The 25,302-nt window shown below is 43.9% G+C and overlaps 1 protein-coding gene across 5 annotated transcripts in view; it reads right to left on the minus strand.

Annotated features, from left to right (window-relative positions):
- Nucleotides 1–25,302, minus strand: part of MTUS1 (microtubule associated scaffold protein 1) — a 388,163-nt gene that overhangs the window by 305,691 nt on the left and 57,170 nt on the right. The window contains exon 1 of one of the 5 annotated variants that reach the window (XM_068278640.1): nucleotides 9,974–10,284. The exons of the other annotated variants lie outside the window; for them this stretch is intronic. The gene's annotated coding sequence lies outside the window, so the exon portion shown is untranslated. Of the gene's footprint in view, nucleotides 1–9,973; nucleotides 10,285–25,302 lie in introns of those variants that run through there. 5 annotated transcript variants of the gene reach the window in all.

A 25,302-nucleotide genomic window follows, 5' to 3' on the forward strand; every position in this document is an offset into this window, starting at 1 on the left:
GTATTTAGAGAGTTTAGCCTGTCTAATGCCCCCTCAGCTGTGACTAACCACAACTGTAATCTGATCTCAGCTGCGTTAGGCTACCTCAGCAGAGCAGCTAATTTGTAAACACAGGGTGCTAACCCATGTGTGCTTCCATGAAAGCAGGAAATGGACGCCATTTTTATTGCTGTAGCAAAGAAATGTTTTTCTGTAAAGTTTATTATGCTGTTGCTCATCGTTTAGAGCGAAGAGGAAGTTCCGAATTCAGGTACACTTTAAATTACAGCCCACTTTATTTGAATGTTGCATCCCCCACCCCCCTCCGGTAGGAATGGTCCAAAAATGCAAAATTTGATTCTGTGGGAACAAGTCAAAGTTTTGTTTTTTTCAAAAACACCTTGTCCTTTTTAAAGGTAATTGAGGTTACAAATTAAACTTTTATTATTATTTTTTTTTTTTTTACTATCGGGAAAATGACATGTTGCTGTGGTACAATATACTATGAGTTCTAAGTTCTGCATACACATTTTATAGATAACGGGATCCGGCACTGCGAGCTTTAGGAAGTTTGCTTGGATTACTTGAAATCAATTCAATTTAAAAATCGGAATTGCTCATAATCTTACTTGCAAAATTTTCTGTATGCAAAATTAGCATATCGCAGGTGTACTGAGGATGATGGAAGGTGGAGAGAATTAAGGATACAGGAGGGTTGAAGTGCTCCCAGAACCTTTTACTGCTCTACTCTGTTTACAAGTGTGAAGGTGATGTGCTGCTTTATAGCTGTATACACATCAGCCAGCGCTAGAGAGATGATGGGAAGTGTTTGTTATTACAAACTGATCATGTGAATATCCTATGTGCAAATCCTCCCACTCAGCACTGACAGATATTTTAGGAAGTCTAATGGAATAGATTAACTCTTCATGTGACGATCTGTAAGTATCTTCCAACATGCTTGTAGTTAATGGACCTGGAGGCAAGTGCAGTGCTGTAATGTACACCATTTTAGAATACAGCAATTAGAGCTGCTCAGATGCTAGTACTGCTGGGCTACATGTACACCTGTATGCCACCATAGTCTACAGCCAAATACTGATTGTGTTATCTACCTTCACACCAGAGTGCAGTGCTGAAAAGTAGGGGCTTTTAAAAAAGGTGCACACTCGGGCTGTAGTCCACTACAGGTTTCATTGGCCTCAATTCAGGTAGCTATGTGAGGTAAATATTTTTTTTGTAGGTAAAGTACCTCATGAGGTATTTTCCTTTTTTTTTTTAGCAATTCTGAAAGATTTTTCTCCATTTCCGAACATGAGGTAACACATGAGGTAAAGGCATAAAGGCCTCAATTCTGGTGAGGTTATCAAACAAATTACCTCATATGAGGTAATTTACCTCATGAGGTAATGACATTTAGCAATACTGGTACATTTTAGTCATGTTTTACATCATGAGGTAATTTAGAAGGTAATTCATGAGGTAATTTACAGAAAATAGCTATTCTCATGGAAATTAGGGGATATGTTAGCACATAATTTACCGATCAGTTTAAGACCTGCCTGTACCTGGGAGGTAAAGTCAATTTGTATGCATTTTGCAGATTTTAGTGGAGTTCCTATTGCTGTTTTAGTGTCTCTATTCAGGCTGTGTAATAGAAAAGAATAGCAGAAATAAAACACCAAATATTTACTGGATATTTTTTCTTATGAGGGATGCCTATAAATATACTTTTCATAGGTTGCTACATAATCAAACACACCTCTAATGATCTATCCAAGAAAAGGTAAAGATTTCTCATGGGAAAGTGGGTATCAGCTACTGATTGGGATGAAGTTCAATCCTTGGTTACAGTTCCTTTGTAAAGAGGAACTGTAACGGCAAAATGTCCCCTGGGGGTACTCACCTCAGGTGGGGAAGCCTCAGGATCCTAATGAGGCTTCCCACGCCGTCCTCCGTCCCTCAGAGGTCTCGCTGCAGCCCTCCGTACAGCCGTGACGTAATATTTACCTTCCTGGCTCCTGCGCAGGCGCTCTGACGGCTGTCGGCTCCGAAGTAAGCGGAAATACCCGATCGCCGTCGGGTCCGCTGAACTGCGCAGGCGCAAGTCTCCGGCGCCTGCGCAGTAGAGCGGACCCGACGGAGATCGGGTATTTCCGTCCATTTCCGAGCCGAAAGCAGCCACAGCGCCCCCGCTGGAGCCAGCAAAGGTAAATATTGAAATTACAGTCGGGCCTGTCGCTGGCTGTTCAGAGGGCTGCAGCGAGACCCCCGTGGGACGGAGGACGGCGTGGGAAGCCTCATTAGGATCCGGAGGCTTCCCCCACCCGAGGTGAGTACCCCCCAGGGGATCTTTTTGAAGTTACAGTCTCTTTAAGCAACACCATCCACTGCAATTGTATACAAGCAGTCCCAGCCTCACGAGCACCTGCTGATACAAATGGCCTGAAAAAGGTGTCCGGGCCTAGGCAACAACCAGAGCAAGCGCGCTTGCAGATGCAAAATGCCCATAGTTCGATCAGCTTGTGCCCCCACACCCACCTTTTCTCCCATGTCCTCTGCAATATGGTAGCTGCACACCACTCTTTATTGCATCTTTGCATATGGCATGTCATTTAGTTACACCGAAGCACATTATATGGATTACTGCAGTGGATGGTGCCCGTCTCTTGCTTCTTAGAACTTTGTACCCTTTTTTCTGATTGGATAATATGGAGCACATCCACGCTCCAGTGACCCGTCAATCTCAGGACATGGTGAGACAGTACCTGTTCACTTGAATGCAGCTCACTTTTTATTTTCATCTTGAACACAAATTACTTACAAAATGTATCTGTGGTCAGACTGAACACATATAGTAATGACAAGAAGTTTTTAACCAGGATGATACCATTTATTGGCTAACTAAAAATGAATAAAAATAAGCAAGCTTTTGGCCTTGCAGCCTTCGTCGGGCTTATATCCTGTTAGTTTGCAAACTGGTGGTACAGACAGCTTATATACATGCAACATCAAAAGGGAAAAAAGATATAAACTCTGCGTTAACCAAGGTAAAATGAAAGTCCATAGACTTTCATTTTACCTTTCACACCAGACGCTGCGTTTCGATGCGTTGCGGGAACTGGCATTGCCAGTCGGGTGAAGTAATAGCTACCACCGCTGATTGCGTCGCACCGCAGCATCCCGACGATAAGCCGCAGGCTCCAGCACGCGTTGTCTGATGTGAAAGAGCCCTAACATCATAGCGACGCACTGCAATGATTCTTCAATTGGTGCATTCACATTGTCGCGTATAGTAGATGGTATCCAGTGTTAAATCGTAGAAACACTCACTGAGCAGTGCAATACTCAACAAGCACGTTATGCCCACTTCCTAAATGCCTTACAACAAGGTACTGTGCTCTGTGACGCGCCCATCACCGCCAGTTTTGAAATCAATTGCAAAAGTAATATGGTATTCATTTAGCTTAAAGAGAACCTGAACTGAAAATAAAAATAACCATGCACTGGTCATACTTCCCTCCTGTGTAGTCTACTCCTCAGTCTCGTTCCTCTCCTGCGTCCCATTTGTCTACTGTGATCAATGGAATTCTCCATCCTCTATTTTAAAAATGGCCATTACCCCAGAACAAATTCCTAGTCGGCACACTGTTAGGCTGGTTTCACAGAGGGACGTTACAGGCGCACGTTAGAGCAGACTTTAACGCACCCCAACGCACAGCAATGAAAAATCAATGGGCTGTTCACAGTGCCCACGTTGCGTTACATTGTAACGCAGCACGTCCAGATAATGTACTGCATGCAGTACTTTACACGCGGCGCAGCCGCGTTAGACTGTTTGCACATGCTTAGTACGGGTGGGTTTTTTATTTTGGGAGCGGAGAGGAGCCGGGGAGAGGCCGCTACGTAGCCAGGCACATGGCTACTTAATATTCACTGCATTCACACTATCACACTACATTCACACTGACATTGTGGTGCGTTGCATCGGACAACATAATCGCATAGCAAACATGATACAATTATACTGTAAAGGTACATTAACAAAAGAGCGTGAGCAGTGTGAGTGCAGTGTGAGTGCAGTGTGATGGATACCGTTGGAATAACATGATGCACACTGTGCGGTACAAGACAGTGTGCAAGTACTGTAGCAGTGAAGCATACTTTTCATTCACTGTATGCTTTACAGTATGCAGTCGCACACAGTGCATACACATTGGCCTCAATTCTGGTAGCTACGTGAGATAATTTTTTTTTATTTATTTTTTTTAAAAGGTAAAATACCTCATGAGCTATTTTCCTCTTTTTAGCAATTCTGAAAGATTTTTCTCCGTTTCTGAACATGAGGTAAAACATGAGGTATTTCAGTGGTAAGCATGCAGTAAATCAATAATAGTAGTCTTTAATTGTCTTCCATAAGTTAGGATAGTCTTTGGAATATTTTTTAGAGGGGGAGAAGGTGTATTTACTTACCGTATGTAGCAACCCATGAAAAGTATATTTATAACCGTATATTTATAACCATCCCTTATAAAAAATAAATAAAAATAAAACAATCCAGTAAATATTTGGAGTTTTATTTCTACTATTCTTCTCTATTACACAGCCTGAATAGGAACAACACTAAAACAGTGATAGGAACTCTACAAAAAGCATACAAATTGACTTTACCTGCAGGTACAGGTAAGTACCTCCCTGGCGGTACGCAGTTTCAGAGGCTGCGTCCGCAAGAGGACTTTTTAAAATAAAATGTGTTTTTTATGTTGTAGCTAGCACTTCGCTAGCTAACAATGTCTCCCAAGCCCCGCCACACCTAATTAAACCCCCCCCCCCCCGATAACTGCCGGTAATATTTACTCCTCCACGTTCCCGCGAGAGCCGCAGCTTCCCCACTCAGCTTCAGTCGCCGCTGTGGCGGCAATCGGACATGATGTCTGATGTCATGCGCAGTGCCGATCCTCCCCATAGTAAAGCCTGGAGCTGATTGGGAGGCTGCACCATCGTGGGATTCCTTGGGGGGGGGTAGGGGGTACGTATTTTGGCAGCGATCGGGGGGGGGGAGAACTCGGTGGAACTTGGGGGACATAGTTAGCTAGCCAAGTGCTAGCTTAAGCATATACAGCAGATTTTATTTTAAAAAATCCTCCCGGGGCCATGTGATCCTCTGCGGCGGCTAACTCAAGCATAGCTCGGGGTTACCGCCAGGGAGGTTAAAGAGAACCTAAACAGAGGGATATGGATGTTTCCTTTTAACCACTTGAGGACCACAGTCTTTTCTCCCCTTAAGGACCAGGCACTTTTTTTCCCATTCAGACCACTGCAGCTTTCACGGTTTATTGCTCGGTCATACAACCTATCACCTAAATGAATTTTACCTCCTTTTCTTGTCACTAATACAGCTTTCTTTTGGTGCTATTTGATTGCTGCTGCGAGTTTTAGTTTTTATTATATTCATCAAAAAAGACATGAATTTTGTCAAAAAAAATGACTAACTTTCTGTGCTGACATTTTTCAAATAAAGTTAAATTTCCTACACATTTGAGCGAGAAAGTTATTCTGCTACATGTCTGATAAAAAAAAAAAAAAAAAAAACATTCAGTGTATATTTATTGGATTGGGTAAAAGTTATAGCGTTTACAAACTATGGTGCCAAAAGTGAATTTTCCGATTTTGAAGCATCTCTGCCTTTTCTAACCACCTGTCATGTTTCATGAGGTGCTAAAATTCCAGGATAGTATAAATACCCCCTAAATGACCCCATTTTGGAAAGAAGTCATCCCAAAGTATTCAGTGAGAGGCATGATGAGTTCATAGAAGATTTTATTTTTTGTCACAAGTTAGCGGAAAATGACACTTTGTGACAGAAAAAAAAAAAGTTTCCATTTCTTCTAACTTGCGACAAAAAAAAATTAAATCTGCCACGGACTCACTATGCTCCTGTCTGAATACCTTGAAGTGTCTAATTTCCAAAATGGGGTGTGTTCACTGTCCTGGCATTTTGGGGGGGTGCCTAATTGTAAGCACCCCTGTAAAGCCTAAAGATGCTCATTGGACTTTGGGCCTTTTAGCGCAGTTAGGCTGCAAAAAAGTGCCACACATGTGGTATTGCCGTACTCAGGAGAAGTAGTATAATGTGTTTTGGGGTGTATTTGTACACATACCCATGCTGGGTGCGAGAAATATCTCCGTAAATGACAATTTTATTTATTTATTTTTACACACAATTGTCTATTCACAGAGATATTTCTCCCACTCAGCATGGGTATGTGTAAAAATACACCCCAAAACACATTATACTACTTCTCCTGAGTACGTCGATACCACATGTGTGGCACTTTTTTGCACCCTAACTGCGCTAAGGGGCCCAAAGTCCAATGAGTACCTTTAGGATTTCACAGGTCATTTTGCGACATTTGGTTTCAAGACTACTCCTCACGGTTTAGGGCCCCTAAAATGCCAGGGCAGTATAGGAACCCCACAAGTGACCCCATTTTAGAAAGAAGACACCCCAAGGTATTACGTTAGGTGTATGTTGAGTTCATAGAAGATTTTTTTTTTGTCACAAGTTAGTGAAAAATGACACTTTGTGAAAAATAAAAAATCAATTTCCGCTAACTGTTAACAAAAAATAAAATCTTCTATGAACTCGTCATACACCTAACAGAATACCTTGGGGTGTCTTTCTAAAATGGGGTCACTTGTGGGGTTCCTATACTGCCCTGGCATTTTACGGGCCCAAAACCGTGAGTAGTCTGGAAACCAAATTTCTCAAAATGACTGTTCAGGGGTATAAGCATCTGCAAATTTTGATGACAGGTGGTCTAGGAGGGGGCAAATTTTGTGGAACCGGTCATAAGCAGGGTGGCCTCTTAGATGACAGGTTGTATTGGGCCTGATCTGATGGATAGGAGTGCTAGGGGGTGACAGGAGGTGATTGATGGGTGTCTCAGGGGGTGATTAGTGGGGAACATAGATGCAATCAATGCACTGGGGAGGTGATCGGAAGGGGGTCTGAGGGGGGTCTGAGGGTTTGGCCGAGTGATCAAGAGCCCACACGGGGCAAATTAGGGCCTGATCTGATAGGTAGGTGTGCTAGGGGGTGACAGGTGGTGACAGGAGGTGATTGATGGGTGTCTCAAAGTGTGATTAGAGGGGGGAAATAGACGCAAGCAATGCACTGGCGAGGTGATCAGGGCTGGCGTCTGAGGGCGTTCTGAGGGTGTGGGCAGGTGATTGGGTGCCCTAGGGGCAGATAGGGGTCTAATCTGATGGGTATCAGTGACAGGGGCTGATTGATGGGTGATCAGTGGGTGATTAGATGGCAGAACAGATGTAAACAATGCACTTTGGAGGTGATCTGAGGGTAGGTCTGGGGCAATCTGATGGTGTGGGTGATCAGATTGCCCGCAAGGGGCAGGTTAGGGGCTGATTGATGGGTGGCAGTGACAGAGGTGATTGATGGGTGATTGATAGGTGATTGACAGGTGATCAGTGGGTTATTACAGGGAAGAACAGATGTAAATAATGCATTGGTGAATTGATAAGGGGGGGGGTCTGAGGGCAATCTGAGCGTGTGGGCGGGTGATTGGGTGCCCGCAAGGGGCAGATTAGGGTCTAATCTGATGGCTAACAGTGACAGGTGGTGATAGATGGGTAATTAGTGGGTGTTTAGAGGAGAGAACAGATGTAAACACTGCACTTGGGAGGTGATCTGATGTCGGATCTGCGGGCAATCTATTGGTGTGGGTGGGTGATCAGATTGCCCGCAAGGGGCGGGTTAGGGGCTGATTTATGGGTGGCAGTGACAGGGGGTGATTGATGGGTGATTGACAGGTGATCAGTGGGTTATTACAGGGGGGATAGAGGCATACAGTACACAGGGGGGGGGGGGGTCTGGCGAGAATCTGAGGGGTGGGGGGTGATCAGGAGGGAGCAGGGGGCAGTTTAATGTTAAAAAAAAAATAGCGTTGACAGAAAGTGACAGGGAGTGATTGATGGGTCATTAGGGGGATGATTGGGTGCTAACAGTGGTCTGGGGGATGGGCGGGGGGGGGGGGTCTGAGGGGTGCTGTGGTCGATCAGGGGGCGGGGGGGGGGGGGAATCAGTGTGCTTGGGTGCAGACTAGGGTGGCTGCAGCCTGCCCTGGTGGTCCCTCGGACACTGGGACCATCAGGGCAGGAGGCAGCCTGTATAATAGGCTTTGTATACATTACAAAGCCTATTATACATACGTGCAGCGGCGATCCGGGTGCTAGTAACCCGCCGGCGCTTCCGAACGGCCGGCGGGTTACAGCGCGAGGGGGGGGCGGAACCAGTCGTCAGCGGCTGATCGCGTTATGAATGATGCGATCGCCGCATAACCACGCCTGCCGCCGCCTCCGCCGATGGGCGTATTGCGGTCGTTTAGGCCTAGTCTTTGCCGCCGCCCATCGGCTGGGGGCGGTCTGCAAGTGGTTAAACTATACCAGTTAGACTCTCCTGCTGATCAATTTGCTGCAGTAGTATCTGGATCTCACACCTGAAACAAGCATGCAGCTAATCCAGTCTGACTTCAGTCAGAGCACCTGATCTGCATGCTTGTTCAGGGGCTGTGGTTGAAAGTATTAGAGACACAGGATCAGCAGGAAAGTCAGGCAACTGATATTATTTTAATAGGAAAAATCCATAACCTTCTCAGTTTGGGTTCCCTTTAAATATGTAAATATGTGCTAACATGCCCCCTAATTTCCATAGCCATTTTCGGTAAAATTCAAGCAAATTACCTAATGAATTACCTCATAATTTACCTTATGAGGTAAAACATGACTAAAATCTAAAGCAATTGCTAAATGACATATTACCATTATGAGGTAAATTACCTCATATGAGGTAATTTGTTTGATAACCCTACCAGAATTCAGGCCAATTTTTTTCCCCTCTGCATCAATGCTGTGTTTACAGGGTTCGCAATGCCCCAGTGTGAAACAAAGTTTTCACTAAGTTACAGCATCCACTGATCCTAGCCCCATCCTGTAATGCAGACCAGACCATTGTCAGAAGCTGAACATTCCCAAGACCTCTGTGGCAAGTTTAGAAAACAACATCCCAGAACCCGCAGACTTACAAACCATGCTCTGCTGCCTTAACATAGCCAAAATAGCTGTGAATAGGCTGCGGAATGCATCAGTACCACTGATGGATCACATACAGACAGGCCCGAGCACTGGGAAAGAGGGCCAGCATCCACAAAGGGGACAGTTGGGAGGTGAAACAATACACCAATCAGAACTGTGTTTTTCTTCTGCCTGAGCACAGCATTCCAGTATGTGTTGACAGTGCCAAGTGTTGAGGAGGATTAGAATAGAAGTGACACGGCGTCACTGGCACATCGACCTGCAAACATTCTGCAAGCGCAGTTACCTGCATTATATGCTGCTGGCTCTTCAGTGGAGCGTGTGAAAGCGCCTGTCACTTGTGTAGGCAAACGGTCTCCGGGCATGCTTTTCTCTATAGGTTACAAACCACACTTCACTTACTGCATCACAGAAATGTCAGCAGTCCTACAAGCATTTTTTCCAGCAAAAAACTATAAAACCACAGCGAGGTGAACATTCAGCACAGCCAACCTTAGCGGTGTTTACATTCTTATATAACATTCAGTAACTGCTCTGGGCGAACAAAGTGCAGAAACGAAAAGTTAGAACAATCAGAGGTTAATCCCATCCTACACAACTCTGATGGAATGATAGCTGGCGATTGTAGCGGATAATCATTACTGTGCTTTTGCAGTAAAGCAACCACAGTTGCCAATAAAAAAAACCCTGCTAAAGCCACACGGGATGCCTATTTGCCCCTTACCATGCAGTGTAATATACTACAAACACAATAGCCCTGTGCTGTGCAGCCCAGCTGCAGATAAGGCTCTACTGCAGCGTCTGTGGAGGATTGTCAATGGTTTCCCTTCAGTAACCGCAGCTGCATGCAGGACAGAAGTAAATGGTACACCACACTCACCTTCCTCCCCCTATATCCAGACAAAGAGGCGCTTGAACACTGCCAGAAAGTGCCGTCCTCTGCAGTCAGATGCAGGATTCTCAGCTATGGAGAGGAATCCAGAAGGCACTTTTGTGAGCTGTGTGTGTGCGCAGGAGAAGCTGGGAGCTGTGCTCCTGGATTGTACAAGAATTTCCTTCAGAAAGCCTGCCAGCATTAGTCATGCCCGCTGCCAGATCATTAAACACACGCTCTGCTCTTTCATAGGAGAACACTGCTGTATAGCCATCCCAAGATCAAGGTCCACAGCAGTGTGTGGCAGAGACAGGGCTGCTGCCTGACAAAGTGGCCAAATACTGAATGTATCCTTGTAGGACAAAGGGGGAGGGACTGGAGGCCAGGCAGATCAGCATTCCCTGTTGCCTAGCAATGACATTGATCATTCTGAAAGAAAGCATGAATGAAAAAGGAGGGAGGGAAAGGAGAAAAAAAAAACGCGAAGACAAAAGTTGTGATATTATGCCATGCTATGGTTAATCTATGTGAGGCCACCAGAGGTCTGGGCTCCCTATCCAGCTGTGTGTAATTACACTGTGCCTTGTGCAGTCCTGTATGAGGATGCAGAGTAAGCATTTCTAGCCTCCCACAACTCCAGCTAGGCGTACACACTGCATTATTAAAAAGGGAAAGCCAAGTAAGCCGGATGCATCAAAAGTGTAACACTATGCTAAAGGTATAATTTACTTTACTGTAGGCCAAAATAAATGCTTGTAATTTTAAGATAAAACTGGGTCAAAATCATGGCATTTTTTATATAATTGCATGCGGGAAAACCTGGAAGGGTTTTAGAAGATTAACTTAATGTGCCCACAGTGCAGGTGATTTATTAATACTAACAACTTCATACACCCTTTCTAATGCCTTCGCAAATGTTTTTTGTGTACTTTAAGACCTGAGCCACAAGACATTTTATTGAGTTTTGCAGTGTACATACATTAACACCACAATCCTGTCCCCAACATCCCCAAAGGAGTCCAGATCCCCCCCTCCCCCCCATATAACTTCTCCAGAGCAGAAGACAATAAAACAGTTTTAATTACACTACAGTAGATCTATATATCAATTTTAAGAAGTGACAACCAACTTTTCCAAAGCTTATAAAACTTCTTGGGTGAACCCCCTATTTTCATAGATTGACTTATAGATGGGTAGATCAGCATTAACTTTTTTCCAGTTAAGAGCGATGGCCTGTTTAGCATGCATAAGAATACTTTTTTTTTCTGCTAGAGAAGTTTTCCCAAAAGCACCCAGCAGCAGTGCTGTGGTTGTGTAGGGAATTTTACATTCAAAGAGGGACGACATTCGGTCATGTAGGTTATCCCAGAAGCGTTGGAGATGAGTGCATGACCAGAATACGTAAAAGATCAGCTTCATTTGCAGAACAGCGCCAGCATGTCCCCTCCGTTCCCCTTCTTATTTTAGATAGGCAATGTGGCGTTAGATATACCCGGTATAGGAACTTAAGCGAGATTAATTTATGTTTGGCGGCTATAGGGGTAGATATAAAGTGGGCGGTAGCTTCCAGTCATTCCTCCTCAGAAAGGCTAGGTATGTCTCTGCGCCAGGCATCTAAGAGTCTAGTCGCCGACTCCACTGTTTAGTCCATAAAGATAGCGTACATTTGTGAGACCAACCCAGTCATCCCAGAGCGGGATAAGAGGTTTTCCAAAGGGTGGGACTGCACTCTTAGGTCGGTCGCTCTGAACTGTGCTGTAAAAGAGAGTCTTAGTTGCAAGTACCGGAAGAACTTATGATTAGGTAAGGAATACTTAAAGTGATACTTAACCTCCTGGGGGATACAATTATATCGCCCAGGAGGTGGCGCAGCACTATTTTTTAAATTTTTTTATTTTTTAAATCATGTAGCGAGCCCAGGGCTCGCTACATGATAGCCGCTGTGCAGCGGCATCCCCCCACCCCCTCCGATCGCCTCCGGCATACAAAGCAAACAGGAAATCCCGTTCAGAACGGGATTTCCTGTTTGGCTTCCCCCGTCGCCATGGCGACGATCGGGATGACGTAATCGACGTCGTGACGTCAGAGGGAGTCTCGATCCACCCCTCAGCGCTGCCTGGCACTGATTGGCCAGGCTGCGCAGGGGGTCTTGGGGGGGGGGGGGAGCGGCACGGCGAGTAGCGGCGAATCAGCGCGGAGCGGCGGCGATCGGTATATACACGCAGCTAGCAAAGTGCTAGCTGCGTGCAACAAAAAAAAAATTATGCAAATCGGCCCACCAGGCCTGGCTCACTTCTGGAATTTCCGACTTTAAAGTCAGAAAACCCCTGCGCCTGCGTTGCCGTGTCCTCGTTCCCGCTGATGTCACCAGGAGTGTATAGCACAAGCCCAGTATGGTCTGTGCCTGCGCAGTACGCTCCTGGTATTGACCTTTGTATCTGTCCTCTCCAGGCAGAGAACTGGGCTCCCTAATTCCTTATCAGTAGTAGGACTAGGTCCCCCACAAGAGAAAAATGGTCAGTTGCATAGTAGATTATTAACTCTTTCAGGCAGAGAAAGAAGAAAAGCATCCCAGCATATTTACTTGTGTGCTATGCACTGTACATACACATCTATCTCATGTCACTCAGGGCTTGTTCACACTACAAGAGGTTTTAAATGCTAGTGATTTTGAAAAGCTCTGGGGGATTTCTACAAAATCACATTGCTCCAGTGAGAATACACATATAGCATTACATTAGGAAGAATTTTTAATAATCACAAAGTGCTTAGAAAAGCTCTAGTAGTGTGAACAACCCCATAAAGAGGAACTTTTTAACCAAGTAACAAAGTCAGAGTTCTTACTTGAGCAATATGCTGGGGGGGGGGGGGGGGTGTCTGTGGTGGGAGGTTCTTTATGTTTTTTACCCCTTTATTTAGCTCCTGACCAAATCTTTTTAAGATGAAACATGTCAAGCACTGTGTAGCACTGTAAATATGTATTGCACTCCCTACATCCTTCTGTATATACCCCCCATGTAGCTGAGGTTAATTGTTGTGTAGAGGTTAGCCACCCTTGATTTCACAGTGTGACCAGGTGAATGCCTATGTGCATTAAACTATCTACTTTGTTTCTACCGTAGACACATCAATGAGTGGCTTTACCACAAATACCTCATACTATTGTCAGTTAACTAGCTTTCATTGTCCTAGGTCTCCATTGCTAACTACATCCCATTTACTGGACACTGAGCCACCTATCCCTGAGTGGTGTATGTGTACCCATGTGGGGGGAATCAGCAAAGACACTCACCTAGGCAGTGCACAAAACTTTGCTAGTTTGCCACTTTCATTGTTTTAAAGCAAAAATAGTTAATATGACTTCTGTAGAACACGTGTGGCAAAATTTACCACTTTTTTTGTACAATTTACGAATGCTGTGCACCAATGAGGTCCATACAGGGATGAGCTGCAAAACATTGTCCCCAGCTATGGAGTACAATCTGCATTAAATATGCATGCTAGCCAGCGTTATTTGCATCTCACTGACCAGCTCTTGTTATGAGTGATGGTTTTACAGTTGTGTTTGTAATTTTGTTAATAATGTGCATCATCCTGTTTCAACCTGTCCTCAGCACTACAATAGGAAACACATTAATTCTTGGATATTCTTCCTTGTAGTAAATACATTTCTTTGAAACACAAAACCTTAACAAGCTATTAAGAAATCAGACGCCAATGTGGAGTTTACCTTTTTTATACAAAAAGTAATTAACCGAGAAATGTATGTGCACCATTTGTGCTTTTTAATAACACTATAAATGTAAGTTATATATCAATTACAACTACCAGTATAACATTTGGACTGTGTATAGCAAAATATCGCCCCTTACCAAAAAAAAAAAAAAAAAAAAAAAAAAAAAAGCTGCAGAACACAAGACCATTTCATGAAGTGGGAAACCATTACCAATAGCTTCATGTGGCACAAATTTTGGGGCTGACAAGAATGCCTTCAACACAAAAAAAAAAAAAACTAACAGACTAGAAACAAATTTAACAAATCATAATCATTTCCTAGCTGTTACTGCACGTATGTGTGCCCATCCACCCTGGACACGCCTCCTCCTGCCTCGCTGTGGTTGGCCGAGGCACTGATTGGATGGGTTGCACACACACACACACACGTGACTTCCAGAAAGATGGTTCACACTCCTGCCCCACACAGCGCAATCTTCACCACCATCAAATCAGCACAATATTAACCCAAAAGAGTACCTATAATTTGGAACTTAATGTCTTTTCCACAGTATACAATTGGCTGCTCTTAGGGACCAGGACGGGTTAGTGTTTGCACCTGAGTAGCAGGATAGGTAACCGGCCACACAGGATAAAGCACTGCTACCATCAACCCCTTCTGGTTACCAGATGCAGCAATTGGCCCCTTCTGGCCCCCCCAACTGCAGCCAGCACCTGTACCCCCCCCCCCCTTCCTTTTTGGTAAGGAGTATAGCCAGTATTCTCCCAGACTCATCAGCGCAGGTAATCTCTCCCCCTTCCCCCCCCCATAGCCAATTGTGGTTAGTATTAATCCCCCCCCCATCTCGGTAACTAATTGTGGCTAGTACTGTACTCATCACCCCCAAACTCTCCAGCAGTACACACAGTGTACAACTAGTCCCCCTTCCCCTCTACTCTTAGTGATCATCAGTGGGCAGTATTTCTTTTCCAAACTACCCTCGCCTAGGCACTCTTTATCAGCCCCCCCATATGCCGTATAAGCTAAGCGAATGCAGAAAAACAAACAGGTCTAGTCCACCTACTTGTGCTTTTACAAGATTTTAGGAGGTTTTTTGTGTTTTTTTTTTTTTTTTTTTGTAAGAGTTTCAAAATGAGTAAAAATTGTGAAATACTAAAATACTAGCAATCTACAGACGGGATAGAATGTCTATATCCTGCACTGCTAGCATACAATTAGGTCTGGTTACCTAGATATCAAAGTACCCTGTCTCAAGTGACCAAAGTCGGAGTAGGATATTGTCCTCTGGGTACATTTTGCCTCTTTGTATTCCACTAAAGATGGATCTTGGCCATTAAACGTGAAAACCTCCATGTCTAAAAACTGCTTCATAAATTACATATTTTTACGGCCTATCACAGGGGATGCAAAAGGCTCTATGCAAAAAGCCGCTTAGCTCTAAGAATAGAAGCACGTTAATTCCGGTTATCGCACAAGAAGTGCAGCTGTATCGATTTTTTTAAATAAGTACTGGAACATAAAAATAAATAGCTGACAAAAGTACCAGATTATCCCAGAATACATTTGAAGTGGGCACAATGTTTCTATAACCAACACACTCCTATGCACTGTACCTGCAAGTGTGAAAGCTATTACTCAGCAGGAACCTTACCCAATATCTATCGTACCATCTCAGCTTCCAGATTTGTACTGCCCTGCATAGTACAAAGCCTTACAAACACATACTGCTCCTGCCTGCAGAGCCTCCCACCAGCATTGATCAAACAAAGAAGGAGCATGACTGATCAATATTTTGATTGTAATGGATCATAGATGCCATAGTGTTATTTTACTTTTTACAGATGCAATATTTACATCAAAACCTACATTTCATCTATTTAAGATATTGTGCAGTGTGTACCTACCTTAATTTAGATAAATATATTGAGTCCACCCTCTACACAGTCTGATAGTACCACTGTGAGGATCCGCTCAGATGGCTGCACCGGCAGACAGCTGTTTGACCATTCCTCTAGTCTGTGGACTGCAGGTCTCTGGAAGAGAGACCTGTCTTTCCATTGCAAATGTCTGGTCTGTTCTGCTGCTGAGGAATTTGCATACATTCGTTATGCAAAACCCCTACCTGCCTCCTTTGATGACTGGCAGTATAAAGAGCTATGTTTCCCAAAGTCCTTTGCTGGTCATTCCTTCAGGGTTTGTAGTAAACACTCCTAGAGTGTCAGCCATGCTACTTCTTGTTAAAGTTAGCTTAGAGTAATTCATGGGACTGCACTAGGTAGTTTCCCTAGTGCAGTTAGGATTGCATATCTGTTTGTTGCGATTGTCCTGTCCCAGCGGTGGTCGGCAGGAAATCGTTCTGTGTGTCTGGGTGCTAACCGGAACAGCGGTTGTTACTGGTAGCCCCTTCTGATCTGTCTTGCCTGGATCGCACTCGCCTTGCGCTAGTGCTGTGAATCCTTCTGTTCTGTCTTCCTGGATCGCACTAGCCTCTAGCGCTAGCGCTGTGGATCCTTCTGATCTGTTTTCTTGTTCCCGAGTTTAGATCGCACTAGCCGCTAGCGTTAGGGGCTGTGGTTCTTTCTGATCTGTGTTCCTGCTTGGATCACACTTGCTCTGGCGGAAGAGCGGTGGATCCTTTCTTCCTAGTTCTTGTTTCTCGTTCGTCTGTCTTGTCTGATACGGGCGCTTGCTGTAGGCTCAGTGAGGTAACCGTTAAGCAAGCTTTCACGTTCTTTGTTTCGTGTTTTTCTGTCGGTGGTTAGTTAGGCGTGCTTGTCTCTGTTGTGCTTAACCCTTCGGAGACCATGCATAAACGCGTTCGCTGTTGCGAATAAGTGCGGTGTTCGCGTTTAGTTAGCGTTTGTTATTTTCTTTATCATTCTCATTGTATTATTTGCTGTGCCTTTGCTCCTCTTGTGTTCTGTTCTAGTCTGTCTTGTGTCACTTCTGGCGATCGCCTTTCTCGCGATCGCGTTCCTACTTTTGATTCTGCTGATGTGTGTTCACCGTCGCAGGGTCGCGACTAGATTGGTGAACACACATTCGTCCTGTCCTCTTTCTCTTTATGGGCTGTTCAGCCCCGCATTGTCTTGATCTGTACAATCCCCATCTGGCATCTGTGGCCATGCAGCGATTGTACTCGTCTGCACTCCACAGCGCCATCTGCCGGTGGGGATTGCCCTCTGCTGGTGCCTTGCACCTAGCCTGGGTTCACCCAATTATACGCTTGTGGAAGGTTTTCGCTGTGTCAGTGCGCATCTCGTGCGCTGACCACGAAAACGATTCCGCAAACGTTACAACCACCTTATCACATTTATGCAAGAAAGGGACTTCTTAAGCAAAGCGTATGTGCAGCAGTCTTTTTTTTTTTTTTTTTGGAATCTCACACCAGAGATGTAGCCAAAAACCATGTCTGCACTGCCTTGACGTTCCAATCATTACTCCAATGATCAAGGAATGATAGCTACGGGCAATGTTTATTTCACACCTGTACAAGTCAACAATTCTACTGGTCCTCACATTACACAAATGTTGAGGTGACTGTCCAATGACTCCAAATACAGATAAGCTTTATTGGCAGGACCAAATGCATTTTGCATTGCAAAAGCAAAACATTTAGCATTAGTATGGGAGGGGTGGTTGTGGAAATAAGGGAAGAGTACAGGGGGTTGGGGTATACAGTCCATAATGGTGTGGAGGATAGAAGGGACAGTCAAGGGGGCTTGTTGAGGAGGATATACTTTATCAGACTGAACTCCAGCAAGTTGTAAGAGTGAAGCATTAGCTGAAGCTTGTACAACTGGTTGTCAAAAGTTAATGGTTATTGATTTCGGTTAATAGCAATCGCACATTCAAGTAACCAGACAAGAATGAGTTGAACTTACCCGTGGCTTGTAATGGTCCCCCGCAGACATCCTGTGCCCGCGCAGCCACTCACCGATGCTTCGGCCCAGCCTCTGGCTCACTTCTGGAATTTCCGACTTTAAAGTCAGAAAACCCCTGCGCCTGCGTTGCCGTGTCCTCGTTCCCGCTGATGTCACCAGGAGTGTATAGCACAAGCCCAGTATGGTCTGTGCCTGCGCAGTACGCTCCTGGTATTGACCTTTGTATCTGTCCTCTCCAGGCAGAGAACTGGGCTCCCTAATTCCTTATCAGTAGTAGGACTAGGTCCCCCACAAGAGAAAAATGGTCAGTTGCATAGTAGATTATTAACTCTTTCAGGCAGAGAAAGAAGAAAAGCATCCCAGCATATTTACTTGTGTGCTATGCACTGTACATACACATCTATCTCATGTCACTCAGGGCTTGTTCACACTACAAGAGGTTTTAAATGCTAGTGATTTTGAAAAGCTCTGGGGGATTTCTACAAAATCACATTGCTCCAGTGAGAATACACATATAGCATTACATTAGGAAGAATTTTTAATAATCACAAAGTGCTTAGAAAAGCTCTAGTAGTGTGAACAACCCCATAAAGAGGAACTTTTTAACCAAGTAACAAAGTCAGAGTTCTTACTTGAGCAATATGCTGGGGGGGGGGGGGGGGGGTGTCTGTGGTGGGAGGTTCTTTATGTTTTTTACCCCTTTATTTAGCTCCTGACCAAATCTTTTTAAGATGAAACATGTCAAGCACTGTGTAGCACTGTAAATATGTATTGCACTCCCTACATCCTTCTGTATATACCCCCCATGTAGCTGAGGTTAATTGTTGTGTAGAGGTTAGCCACCCTTGATTTCACAGTGTGACCAGGTGAATGCCTATGTGCATTAAACTATCTACTTTGTTTCTACCGTAGACACATCAATGAGTGGCTTTACCACAAATACCTCATACTATTGTCAGTTAACTAGCTTTCATTGTCCTAGGTCTCCATTGCTAACTACATCCCATTTACTGGACACTGAGCCACCTATCCCTGAGTGGTGTATGTGTACCCATGTGGGGGGAATCAGCAAAGACACTCACCTAGGCAGTGCACAAAACTTTGCTAGTTTGCCACTTTCATGTTTTAAAGCAAAAATAGTTAATATGACTTCTGTAGAACACGTGTGGCAAAATTTACCACTTTTTTTGTACAATTTACGAATGCTGTGCACCAATGAGGTCCATACAGGGATGAGCTGCAAAACATTGTCCCCAGCTATGGAGTACAATCTGCATTAAATATGCATGCTAGCCAGCGTTATTTGCATCTCACTGACCAGCTCTTGTTATGAGTGATGGTTTTACAGTTGTGTTTGTAATTTTGTTAATAATGTGCATCATCCTGTTTCAACCTGTCCTCAGCACTACAATAGGAAACACATTAATTCTTGGATATTCTTCCTTGTAGTAAATACATTTCTTTGAAACACAAAACCTTAACAAGCTATTAAGAAATCAGACGCCAATGTGGAGTTTACCTTTTTTATACAAAAAGTAATTAACCGAGAAATGTATGTGCACCATTTGTGCTTTTTAATAACACTATAAATGTAAGTTATATATCAATTACAACTACCAGTATAACATTTGGACTGTGTATAGCAAAATATCGCCCCTTACCAAAAAAAAAAAAAAAAAGCTGCAGAACACAAGACCATTTCATGAAGTGGGAAACCATTACCAATAGCTTCATGTGGCACAAATTTTGGGGCTGACAAGAATGCCTTCAACACAAAAAAAAAAAAAACTAACAGACTAGAAACAAATTTAACAAATCATAATCATTTCCTAGCTGTTACTGCACGTATGTGTGCCCATCCACCCTGGACACGCCTCCTCCTGCCTCGCTGTGGTTGGCCGAGGCACTGATTGGATGGGTTGCACACACACACACACACACACACACACACACACACACACACACGTGACTTCCAGAAAGATGGTTCACACTCCTGCCCCACACAGCGCAATCTTCACCACCATCAAATCAGCACAATATTAACCCAAAAGAGTACCTATAATTTGGAACTTAATGTCTTTTCCACAGTATACAATTGGCTGCTCTTAGGGACCAGGACGGGTTAGTGTTTGCACCTGAGTAGCAGGATAGGTAACCGGCCACACAGGATAAAGCACTGCTACCATCAACCCCTTCTGGTTACCAGATGCAGCAATTGGCCCCTTCTGGCCCCCCCAACTGCAGCCAGCACCTGTACCCCCCCCCCCCTTCCTTTTTGGTAAGGAGTATAGCCAGTATTCTCCCAGACTCATCAGCGCAGGTAATCTCTCCCCCTTCCCCCCCCCCATAGCCAATTGTGGTTAGTATTAATCCCCCCCCCATCTCGGTAACTAATTGTGGCTAGTACTGTACTCATCACCCCCAAACTCTCCAGCAGTACACACAGTGTACAACTAGTCCCCCTTCCCCTCTACTCTTAGTGATCATCAGTGGGCAGTATTTCTTTTCCAAACTACCCTCGCCTAGGCACTCTTTATCAGCCCCCCCATATGCCGTATAAGCTAAGCGAATGCAGAAAAACAAACAGGTCTAGTCCACCTACTTGTGCTTTTACAAGATTTTAGGAGGTTTTTTGTGTTTTTTTTTTTTTTTTTTGTAAGAGTTTCAAAATGAGTAAAAATTGTGAAATACTAAAATACTAGCAATCTACAGACGGGATAGAATGTCTATATCCTGCACTGCTAGCATACAATTAGGTCTGGTTACCTAGATATCAAAGTACCCTGTCTCAAGTGACCAAAGTCGGAGTAGGATATTGTCCTCTGGGTACATTTTGCCTCTTTGTATTCCACTAAAGATGGATCTTGGCCATTAAACGTGAAAACCTCCATGTCTAAAAACTGCTTCATAAATTACATATTTTTACGGCCTATCACAGGGGATGCAAAAGGCTCTATGCAAAAAGCCGCTTAGCTCTAAGAATAGAAGCACGTTAATTCCGGTTATCGCACAAGAAGTGCAGCTGTATCGATTTTTTTAAATAAGTACTGGAACATAAAAATAAATAGCTGACAAAAGTACCAGATTATCCCAGAATACATTTGAAGTGGGCACAATGTTTCTATAACCAACACACTCCTATGCACTGTACCTGCAAGTGTGAAAGCTATTACTCAGCAGGAACCTTACCCAATATCTATCGTACCATCTCAGCTTCCAGATTTGTACTGCCCTGCATAGTACAAAGCCTTACAAACACATACTGCTCCTGCCTGCAGAGCCTCCCACCAGCATTGATCAAACAAAGAAGGAGCATGACTGATCAATATTTTGATTGTAATGGATCATAGATGCCATAGTGTTATTTTACTTTTTACAGATGCAATATTTACATCAAAACCTACATTTCATCTATTTAAGATATTGTGCAGTGTGTACCTACCTTAATTTAGATAAATATATTGAGTCCACCCTCTACACAGTCTGATAGTACCACTGTGAGGATCCGCTCAGATGGCTGCACCGGCAGACAGCTGTTTGACCATTCCTCTAGTCTGTGGACTGCAGGTCTCTGGAAGAGAGACCTGTCTTTCCATTGCAAATGTCTGGTCTGTTCTGCTGCTGAGGAATTTGCATACATTCGTTATGCAAAACCCCTACCTGCCTCCTTTGATGACTGGCAGTATAAAGAGCTATGTTTCCCAAAGTCCTTTGCTGGTCATTCCTTCAGGGTTTGTAGTAAACACTCCTAGAGTGTCAGCCATGCTACTTCTTGTTAAAGTTAGCTTAGAGTAATTCATGGGACTGCACTAGGTAGTTTCCCTAGTGCAGTTAGGATTGCATATCTGTTTGTTGCGATTGTCCTGTCCCAGCGGTGGTCGGCAGGAAATCGTTCTGTGTGTCTGGGTGCTAACCGGAACAGCGGTTGTTACTGGTAGCCCCTTCTGATCTGTCTTGCCTGGATCGCACTCGCCTTGCGCTAGTGCTGTGAATCCTTCTGTTCTGTCTTCCTGGATCGCACTAGCCTCTAGCGCTAGCGCTGTGGATCCTTCTGATCTGTTTTCTTGTTCCCGAGTTTAGATCGCACTAGCCGCTAGCGTTAGGGGCTGTGGTTCTTTCTGATCTGTGTTCCTGCTTGGATCACACTTGCTCTGGCGGAAGAGCGGTGGATCCTTTCTTCCTAGTTCTTGTTTCTCGTTCGTCTGTCTTGTCTGATACGGGCGCTTGCTGTAGGCTCAGTGAGGTAACCGTTAAGCAAGCTTTCACGTTCTTTGTTTCGTGTTTTTCTGTCGGTGGTTAGTTAGGCGTGCTTGTCTCTGTTGTGCTTAACCCTTCGGAGACCATGCATAAACGCGTTCGCTGTTGCGAATAAGTGCGGTGTTCGCGTTTAGTTAGCGTTTGTTATTTTCTTTATCATTCTCATTGTATTATTTGCTGTGCCTTTGCTCCTCTTGTGTTCTGTTCTAGTCTGTCTTGTGTCACTTCTGGCGATCGCCTTTCTCGCGATCGCGTTCCTACTTTTGATTCTGCTGATGTGTGTTCACCGTCGCAGGGTCGCGACTAGATTGGTGAACACACATTCGTCCTGTCCTCTTTCTCTTTATGGGCTGTTCAGCCCCGCATTGTCTTGATCTGTACAATCCCCATCTGGCATCTGTGGCCATGCAGCGATTGTACTCGTCTGCACTCCACAGCGCCATCTGCCGGTGGGGATTGCCCTCTGCTGGTGCCTTGCACCTAGCCTGGGTTCACCCAATTATACGCTTGTGGAAGGTTTTCGCTGTGTCAGTGCGCATCTCGTGCGCTGACCACGAAAACGATTCCGCAAACGTTACAACCACCTTATCACATTTATGCAAGAAAGGGACTTCTTAAGCAAAGCGTATGTGCAGCAGTCTTTTTTTTTTTTTTTTTGGAATCTCACACCAGAGATGTAGCCAAAAACCATGTCTGCACTGCCTTGACGTTCCAATCATTACTCCAATGATCAAGGAATGATAGCTACGGGCAATGTTTATTTCACACCTGTACAAGTCAACAATTCTACTGGTCCTCACATTACACAAATGTTGAGGTGACTGTCCAATGACTCCAAATACAGATAAGCTTTATTGGCAGGACCAAATGCATTTTGCATTGCAAAAGCAAAACATTTAGCATTAGTATGGGAGGGGTGGTTGTGGAAATAAGGGAAGAGTACAGGGGGTTGGGGTATACAGTCCATAATGGTGTGGAGGATAGAAGGGACAGTCAAGGGGGCTTGAGGAGGATATACTTTATCAGACTGAACTCCAGCAAGTTGTAAGAGTGAAGCATTAGCTGAAGCTTGTACAACTGGTTGTCAAAAGTTAATGGTTATTGATTTCGGTTAATAGCAATCGCACATTCAAGTAACCAGACAAGAATGTAACCTCACTGGAACAAACTATACTAAATTGGATTTCATGTTGAAATGAAAGTGTGGCATAAATGGGAAGAGTGTGAAAGAATTTCAGTATTTAACAGGAGGGAAATGTGTGATCTCACAGCTGTGACACTGGAAGATCTAAGATGCTGAAAGGTGGCCAGTGAAGTCACTAGTGGCCTCAATTCACGGAGTTTTATCAAACACCTTATCAAACGTTTGATAAACGTTTGATAAATTACCTCATGGGTAAAATCTAATTTTGAATTCACTAAAGTGTTATACATTTATCGAATGTTTTACCGATAAAACGTTCAACAAATATATAACACCTTAGTGAGATTTTACCCATGAGGTAAATCATCAAACGTTTGATAAAGTGTTTGATAAAAGTTTGATAATGCTCCATGAATTGAGGCCACTGAGGCTCACAGGAACTCTGACTAAACACACCTCTACTTACCGCAACAGGCAATTATGATTTCATGCATTAAATGCTCTAATCAGCCTCCACCCAAAGCTATTAAGTTTTCCACTTAAGCATAATTGTAACAATGGTTTGTTATGTCAATGGGCATACCTCAGTAAACCAATTTGTAAGTACCATAATAATCCTTCATGATAACCTGAGGTGAGGGCGATGTGGAGGCTGCCATATTTATTTCCTTTTAAACAATACCAGTTGTCCGGCAGTCCTGTTGATCTAGCATCAGTAGCGTCTGAGTCACAACTATGAAACAAGCATGCAGCCAAGTCATCCAGTCAGACTTTAGCACCTAAGCAATTTGCATAGTTTAACCTGTAGACGACCGTGTCAAGCCGATTGGTGTGAACGCGGCGACCCTCCGCTCCGTCATCAGTCTCCCAGCAGCGATTGCCGCTAGGAGACTGTTAGACAGTGAAACCACCATCTATTTACTCTGTCCAGCGCTGATATCTAAGGCAGCAATGTACTGGGGACAGCCGTGTAACACGGCTGTCTCCCGGGAGGCAGGAGAGCGATCGACTGTCATAGGTTGATGCCTATGACAGCCGATCGCTGTAATTGGCTGGCGGTGGGAGGGTAATAAAAAGAAAAAAAATTGATAAATTTATGAAAAAAATAAAACTATTTAGAAAGAAAAACATCCTGGGAGCGATCAGAGCCCACCTACAGAAAGCTCTGTTGATGGGCAGAAATGGGGGGGGGGTCACTTGAGTACAGAGTTGTACGTCTGTCAAGCGAGGCTTTAAGGCTGCAGTGGCCTAAATTGTAAAAAATTGCCTGGTCACTAGGGGATGTAAGCCTCTGGTCTTTAAGAGGTTAAAAGGAAATAAATATGGCAGCCTCCATATCCCTCTCACTTCAGGCTCCCTTTAAAAGTATTTATAATAAAAGCTGAGCACTGGACACACGAGTTAAGATATTCGTATTGAACATAGCTACAAAATCTGGTTTAGGGATTTATTTTTTATTTATTTTAAGAAATAGCTGAAGAGCATTCACTGCAAATTAATTCATCTGGACTTACTGTGGAATCTAGAAGACATTCCACCACTAAACCAAGTAGCCGGCTCAGGTTAAGTGAGGTTAGGAAACATCACCAGTATTTCTGTACATTTGGGAATTGTGTCACCTAACTACAAACAGCAGGCCAGACCGAGCCAGACACAGGACTCACTAGGGCATCTCCTGAAAATATGAAACTTCAGCGGGAATATAGGTGGCTCAGAAAAACACAGACTACATTTTTTTTTTACAACTTTCAGAAGACTGAAGTAAAAGATTACAGGATTGAAGTCTGACAAAGGCTGCACAGCCGCAAGCTTACCCTTACTCTTTTAAGTTAGCCAATACATAGTATCAACATGATTCAAAACTTAAAGAGGTTATGCCCTTCTCATCGGCTGCACTTATGGACAAGGCAGGTATGGTTTTCAAGTCTACATAGGCTTCCCAAAGCAAAAATGAATTAATGAATTTAGTTTTCCATAGATACACTAAAAACGTCATTGCAGCAAAAAAAAAAAAAAAAAAAAAAATTACTAAAATCCCTGGATCCCCAAATCTAAACCTAAAGCAAATGTACAACAATAAGCTATGTTATTTCTGTTGCCCAATTAGGATTGTCACGAACACGTAAATTGTAATATTAACTCCTCTATTCTGTGCAGCCAAACCTGCTATTGAGAGACAGGCATCCAGCTGCATCTGATTTGTTGAAGTGAACTCTTTGAACCGGAAAAGAATAACTACAATGCATTTATTCTTAAAAACGTGTACACAATCTCTACACAAAGCAATTTTGTGAGAGTTTTGCATTGCTCTTAT

Source organism: Hyperolius riggenbachi, chromosome 1 (genome assembly GCF_040937935.1).
Source record: "Hyperolius riggenbachi isolate aHypRig1 chromosome 1, aHypRig1.pri, whole genome shotgun sequence".
Taxonomy (NCBI): domain Eukaryota; kingdom Metazoa; phylum Chordata; class Amphibia; order Anura; family Hyperoliidae; genus Hyperolius; species Hyperolius riggenbachi.